Below are 8058 nucleotides of genomic sequence, written 5' to 3'. Positions count from 1 at the left end.
TATGAAATAAAGATACTACTGTTGAATATAAATGATCTCATCATAATTATTGTTCCTGTTAATAATTAACATTGAGAACTGAATACTCGTTGAGCACTGCTTCGTAAAATGAGCTCGGTAAAAGTGTTCGCGAATTCTCTAACCTATTTCTCTGTAACTAAGATTCGTATAAGTACGAGATTTTGCTATAGTGTACTACACCAGTACCGTAATTTATAAGAGTATCATGAATCACAAATTATAAAGAATAGACACTTGTCCAGTACGAAGAGGCAAAAGGCTCGATTAGCCAGAAATGAATATGAACACAACAGTATAAAAAAAAAACTTCGACCTACCCACCCACTCCCCCTCCACCCCCACTTCCACCCCCTTCCTCTTCCTTTCCCTCTACATCTCCCCCTCCCCTCCCTTCTCTCTCTCTCACTCTCTCTCTCTCTCTCAACTCTCTCTCTGAATGTTACTTCAGTTTAGTACATTTTATACGATTTTTTTTTATCTATCCATCTATCTAATCTAATAATAATAATTTATCAATATTGTTTATATCTAACGATTCACTCGGTTGTCACCTGCCAGCAAGGCTGGCATTACAGTACGGTACGGCACGGTTGATATTTAGCCTATGTGTACGGTACGGAATTACGCAACGACAATTTTACCAAAGTACGGTACGGTATAGTTTTCAGGTACGGAAAAAAAATGTGCAAATTCCGTACCGTACTACCTTACCTTAGGCATGGATATATTACTTTTTGGTCTACGTTGAAAACAAGGGAAACAATATTAATTAATTATTAATATAATAACCAGTAATATAGCATTTTTTTAGTTTTTTTACTATTATTCTTAGCATCAGCAGCAGCAGCAGTAGTAGTACCTATTACTTATTTTTATCTTAAGGTCAAATTGTTTTCTTTCTTTAGTGACTATTGACTTGGGTAAGGAGTAAAGATTGGATAATTATTAGAGTGAGAGATATCTGCATGTATGGTGGAGTAGTAGAACGATAGATACTGTGATTGATGGTAAAGCCACTGTTATACTTGTGTTTTTGGTTACCTCCTTCGCATCTTCATTTGGACTCAGGGCATCAGCCATATGCTTGTATTACGAAGGTGAGAAGAGATGGCCGCCTAGGAACATAACTGTCGCATGGTAGCAGAAATCCGTTTGTCACGCAACTTTTCAACTTTTTTTTTTTTTTTTTTTTTTTTTTTTTGCTTTTTTTTTTTTTTTTTTTTTTTTTTTTTTTTTTTTTTTTTTAGCAAAGAGAGAGCCGCCAATTGCCTACAGATTGGTTTGAATAGGTAACTGGTTACAGTTGCTCTATGTTTAGACAAATAAAAATTGAGCATTTTTTACCGGACATTCATCAGAGTTAAAGCCTTGATTATACCGAAAAATTATAGCAAAATCTCGTACTGATACCAGTCTTCATTACAGTGTTATTGACCAAAAACGTGACTGCGTTGTCTGTGAAACCCACAGTAAGAGAGCTTTACCAATTACAAATAAACATTACCTTTTTATCTGAAATGTTTTTTAATTACATGTTTTGAAATTAATTGTAATTGGCTTGGTTGTTTTTTATCTATTACTTAATGGTAATTGTAATTGTAACTGAAAAGTTCAAATAATAAAGTACTTTATTTGAAATTGTTATCCTAGAGCAGCCCTCTTACTTTTCGAGAACTCATCTTAACCAAATGCAATAGAGAGATGTTTTGAGTCGTACCCATTCATTTATTCTATTATTAATGGGAGAATCTTAACAAGCCAGCTAAGCCAGTTACCAATTCAAAAAATAAAATTTTTGTATTCCATTTATTTCCTTTTTTTTGTGCAAAAGTTTTGTGAAATTTTTTTCCAATATTTAAGTTTTGTATTTCAGTATTATTGAAGTTGTAATTGTAATTCGATAGCAGGTCAGGTAATTATGATTCTAATTGTAATAGACAAAAAGCAAACGTAATTACCCTTAACCAGCTTATATTACATAAGATATGCGACAGTAGCTACTTCACACGAAATGGATGAGCATAAAATAATGGGAAAAAAATTATGTATACATGGGGAGAAAACTAATTAGAAATTCAGTGATTTTCCACTGCACTTTCGGCTTCTCTCGGAGCACCTGTGATTGTTCATCTATAGTAATCGACTTTATCTTTCTCGGGATCTATGGTTCTGCACCCTTATTTGGGCCAGGCAACCAATTCAAATCCTCTCGAACTTGAAACCCATTCCTGGACTATTCTGGCCGTATGGATGGGGCAGCCGTCATGAATGAAATGACAGGACTAGGTGGAAAGGGAAAATTCCGCCGGTGAAGTGAAGGAAGAAGGAAATCCTGAGAATTTTTTTTTTTGTTTTAACGTATTTTTCACTGGTGAAACCCTTCAGTCTTGGTGATAGTCACATATACCATGTAAGGAAATCCAGGCCCACACGACGTTACGGTTACAAGCCACTCCTGGCCACTTCGTAAATGTTTCCTCGGTGGTATCTGAAGGAAAACAATCTAAATTTTTTACAATTTACGCGTTGCTTTCCGTAAAAGGGAAAATAATGATATATCGTTTGGGGAAATGTAATGCTAAGTAACAACCCATGCATCAGGATTATGTTTATTCATCTATGAGGATTAATACTTACAAGTTTGCCCTCCTCCAACCTCTTAAACACTAAACAGCTGGAAAGCTGATTGTGGAATTCACGTTAAGAGAGGAACAACACCACCTTTAGTAAACAGTGTTTCAAACAGACAATTAACAATGACAGTAATGACCTGAGATGTTGCAATGCCAGTAACAGCCAATCAATCAGTCAGTCCCAGTAATCGTGTGATTTAATATTTCACTTTGTTCGATGATAACGATATCACTGCTACAGCACCTCTATTACACGCTAACAACAAGTGTCACCCAATCATGGCTAGACTGAGGTGTTGTATAAATTTTGATTGGTTATCTGTCCTCTGCTAGTAGTATTCGTTATAGTCTACAAATGAACAGCAACATATAGTTCCCTCTCCGGGCCAGATCGTCGCTCTACGAGAAAGTGGTAGGGCTTTCAATACGTGCTGTTGCACAGCGTCTTGACGTCTCCCCTACAAACAGTAAACTAAATGGAAAAGGAGGCACGCTTAGACTGGGGAAATTGACCGACATTGGATAGCATTTATTTATTTCATTTATTTATTAATTTTTTAAACTATAAACCTTATAAAACCCGTGAAATTATGAAACTAAATTACAGTTGCCTTGATCCTGTTGAACTCTAATAGTGATTCTTTCTCTTTACTTCCAGAATACCAAATAGCGTTCCCATAAGTAAACAGGCTATAATTAATCTTGATTATCTAGGTATCTGCATGTTAATTACGTATTTCAGTTCGAAGACCTCCACCACGAATGGCCACCCGTTAGGATAACGACGACATTCGACGAGCAGCATAAGAAGATCCTTTTACTAATACTATTGCTATTTGTGAACGTCTGGCATTAAATGTTTAGGCTATGACGGTGCGAAGACGTCTGCTTGAGGCAGGAATACCTAATAGAATTCCTGCCAAGAAGGAATTTCTCGGCACGTGCTGATAGGCTTGCCTTCGTTCAACAGTTTGTGGGGGAGGATATGGAATTTTGGTCTCGAGTCGTATGCAGTGACGAAAGGTCTTTTACTAGCAGAAGTCACGGCAGAATACATAACTGAAGACCGAGTAATATAAGGTGAGTTTCTAAAATCATTAATAACAGTCAGACTATAATAATTATAAGCAAGGGTAATATTATAACCAAAAGATAATAATTTTGTCAATAACCATGTATTTTCCGCAAATTGAATTATATTGCCACGAGAAGTGTGAAAATAAAAATTCTTCAGAATAATCACGTAGGCAAACTTATAATATAGAGTACAGCCTGTTTACTGAATTAAAGAATATCATATCATAACGGACTGTTGCAGATCAAAGTTAATGCTATTATAAGTATTAATCCTTGCAGATGAATAAACATTCTTAACTTATTGCAAGGGTTGTTACTTAGCATTTTATTTCCCCAAACGATATAGAATTATTTTCCCTATTACGAAAAGCAAAGCGTAAATTGTTAAAAATTAGATTTTTTTCCCTTCAGATACTACAGAAGAAATTTACGAGGTGACCAGGAATGGGCATGTCGCAGTAAACCTGTGGGGCTGGATCTTCTTACATTATATGGATGATATTACCAGGATTGAGTGGAGGTTCACTGGTGAAAAATACATTGAAATTCTTCAGGATTTCTAACTTCTTTCACTTCAACAGCGGAATTATTCCTCCCCACCTGCTCCTGTCATTTTCATTCACGACCGCTGCCCCATCCATACGGCCAGAATAGTCCCAGGAATGGTTTCAAGGTCCAGAGGATTTGCAGTTGCTTGACTGGCCAAGTAAGGATACAGACATGAACCTCACTGAGAATATTTAGGCTAATTTGGTAAAATGTTGGGAGCCTGGGAAGGAGAGGAGACCATATCAACTTATGAACCTCTGGAACACAATGGAAACTCTTCCACAACCGACCACAATCGTCAGAAACCATGAATCTTCTATGCCTAACAGATTGCAAGAAGAGGTGATCTAGAAGGAAGGTGGCTTGACTTCTCACTAATATTAAATAAATGTAAAAATTTGAGTGTGTATATTTGGTTTACCCCATGGCTTCCGCTGAACTTCCATGTCGTATGATGTAAAATAAAAAAAAAATCGTAAACAGACCTATGCATATCGTTTAGCTCCAGGTCATGATTATTATAATCTATTAGAAAGGTGAATTTGATATTTTAAAAGAGTTCAAAATCTAAAGGAATTTCGCTATCCTGATTTTTTCTTAAAAAATGATCTAAAAAGAGAACCCTAGGACAATATCATCAAACTATATTTCTCCAAATAGCTCTTTCCACATGGACAGGTAAATGACTGAATGGGCTGTTTAACAATAGAGACGTCTGTCTCTTATCCTCACACGAATGATGATAAGAGCGAAAGGAATTTCTGTCCGTATGACATTAAAACATGTATCACAATTAATATATTAGAAATATAAGCCGAGTAGATATGTTTTATCCATATCATGTAATAATTATTGTAATGAACGGCGTGTATGGGAATAACCTCTACAGTATATTCAAGAGGGAATACACAAACCCAACCATGAATACATGAAACCTCTGAATATCGACAAATGTTTATCATTGGCAAACGAATTAAGTTTTACCTTATGGGAATGGTTAAAAGTTTGCACCAAGTTTGTTTGGGAGTCCTTCTTCACTTTTCCATTACACGTTGTGGAAATTTTTCTGTCCCTAGTAGTTTCATTTTGATTCCTCAGTAACGTCTAGTCTCTCTCTCTCTCTCTCTCTCTCTCTCTCTCTCTCTCTATCTCTCTCTCTCTCTCCTTTTCATGCTATATGTATTTACAAGAGAGAGTGAGTTTAACCCCAATCCTTCTTCTTGTAAATGTTTGTTGTATTCAGAAAAATCTACAGTACTATATACTAATAAATGGATAAACACTAAAAACCCCACCAGCAGGCATTAAAGATAAATAAGAAAATATTTCAAGTGGAGTTTTTTCGTTAGCAATACACTCTATCCACGAGCATATCTAGTACTACGTCCACTCATTGGGGTCGCAACAGGCCCACCTTACCTCTAGTCTCCCACCATTTCACTTGTAGCAAAGCCAGGCTGAGGACATCGGTACAGCAAAAGCAAGAAGCTTGTCAGTTTGAATTACATTTTAGAATTCCAAAAACTGTAAGACGGCTTAACAACAAGAACTCTATCCCCGACACCACTCCCCCCGCCCCCCGAAAAAATATATATGCATATATTAGTTTAGTCAAGATTAAAGGGTGTTAATGACATATCAAAACTGCATACTTAGCGCAGTGGTATTTCTAGATGACAGGTCACTTTAAAGTAGCTAATATGAGAGAGAGAGAGAGAGAGAGAGAGAGAGAGAGAGAGAGATGAGCTAAGATGTCGGACACTTTCAACACGTTCAGAGTGTTTGGGTATGTTCAATGAAGTGTTGCTGCGCTTCTCTTTATAGCTTCCTATTATATTATTGATAGGAAACGCACTGCAACCGATACTATAAACTTGGCTTACGTGATAAGGTTAAAATATCCTGTTATGTTCGTGATTCTCTCCAATACCAATATAACTCTAAAATTTTGATCAATTTTAAGTATTGCCTAATTAATATGACCAATATATAATAACAGACACGGTGGTAAGATAACGACTTAGACGAAGTTAAATGAATCTTAATAAACAAACATAATTAAAAGTGAGACAGTAATCTTAGTTACAGCGATATACCTGCTCAGATTTTTTTTTTTTTTTTTTTCTTTAACTCCGTGTGTGTGTGTGTGTGTGTTTCTCCAACCATACCTAATGACTCCTCCCACTGACAGAATTCCAGAGCTTATTGGTAGAACGCTTGCTAAGAGAGGAAGAGTCCTCCCCCCATCCCTCAGTAAACACTGTTACCATATAATTTATCGAAGTCCCTCAAGAAGGTGTACCAGGGAAACCTGTGTTCAACTGTACCTTTTATTTCTCTTTCTGAAAGAGGGAGAGAATGTACTCTCCGAAAGCATAAATAAAAACTTTCAATATTTTCCCAATTTTAGTGGGCTTCCTACAACATATTAGAACACGGATACAGTGTTTAGCTTTGTTATATATGTGTGTGTGTGTATATTATATATATTTATACACGATATATGTCTATTAAATAGCGGGACTGGGATTCCACCTGCAAGTAAACAAATCATTCAGAACCGGCCGTAACCGAATGCTTGATGACATTGAACATGTCTGAACCTGCATGACAAGCAGCAACCCTATAATGTTCAGTTGACAGTAAGTCGCCACTCGCCATTATGTTTGGTTCTGTTTCTGTATTTGACCAAAAAGAAAGAAAATACTAAGTTTAAAAGCTGAACAAACGTGCCAGTTTGAATTTTTTTTTTTTTAATTGCACAAAGCACCAACAGAAAGTTTTCAAATGCTTATTACAGTTTATGGGAATGGCTGCCTCGTGTGTGTTTGTGTTTGTGTTTGTGTGGCACAAGAGATATATCAAGGGACGTGAGATTGTCAAAGATGATGAACAACGCCCTGGACGACCTTCCACTTCCAGAGTCGAAGAAAATGTAGACCATATCAGTCCGATTCTTCGAAGAGACAACCGACTCGGTGTTCGAATGGTGGTTGAAGCTGTGCACATTGACAAAGAGACCTTCCATATTCGTCCAATTGAGCAACGTGTGACTTTTAACTTCCCAAAAGCTAAATCAATGCTTAAAGGACACGTTTGGTGTCAGTTGATGCTGCAAAGATAAAAAAAAGGCCGATGTATTGAAACAGTTGTCATAAATTGAAACAACACATCCCATTGTGGGAACTTCTTTGCAAACAAGATATGTAACGCATGGAATAAAAAGCCACCAGAAGTTGTAGACAGCAACATTGCGGAAGAATTTAAAAGAAAGCTAGACAAAAACATTAGGACACTGTGAATGAGCAGCAAAAACTGTTCTTACAGATAAGTGAGCACACAATGTCTCCTCGGATGGACTAACAAGTCTTTGAGACATCCTAATCCTTGTAACTCCTCCATGACTTCCACCAGTGAAAAAGGAGTTATCAGCAATGTATTAGTGGAAATGGGGAGTATATTGAACAATTTGTAATACATATAAATGAAGGTGAGTTATTTAAATTCTCGTTATATAATAGACACACCTCGTACGCACACACACACACACACACACACACACACATATATATATATATATATATATATATATATATATGTACATATATATATATATATTATATATATATATATATATATATATATATATATATATTACAAATCCTCACTAGCCGTAAGGTTTTTAGGAAGGAAACAATTAGTTATAGTAGGTCAGATTCCTGTGAATGACATCCCCTCTTATGGTATGAAGTGAAATAGCAAGTAAATTGTTTGTGGT

This window comes from Macrobrachium nipponense, chromosome 14 (genome assembly GCF_015104395.2).
Source record: "Macrobrachium nipponense isolate FS-2020 chromosome 14, ASM1510439v2, whole genome shotgun sequence".
Classification (NCBI taxonomy): domain Eukaryota; kingdom Metazoa; phylum Arthropoda; class Malacostraca; order Decapoda; family Palaemonidae; genus Macrobrachium; species Macrobrachium nipponense.
This window is presented reverse-complemented; position numbering follows the sequence as displayed.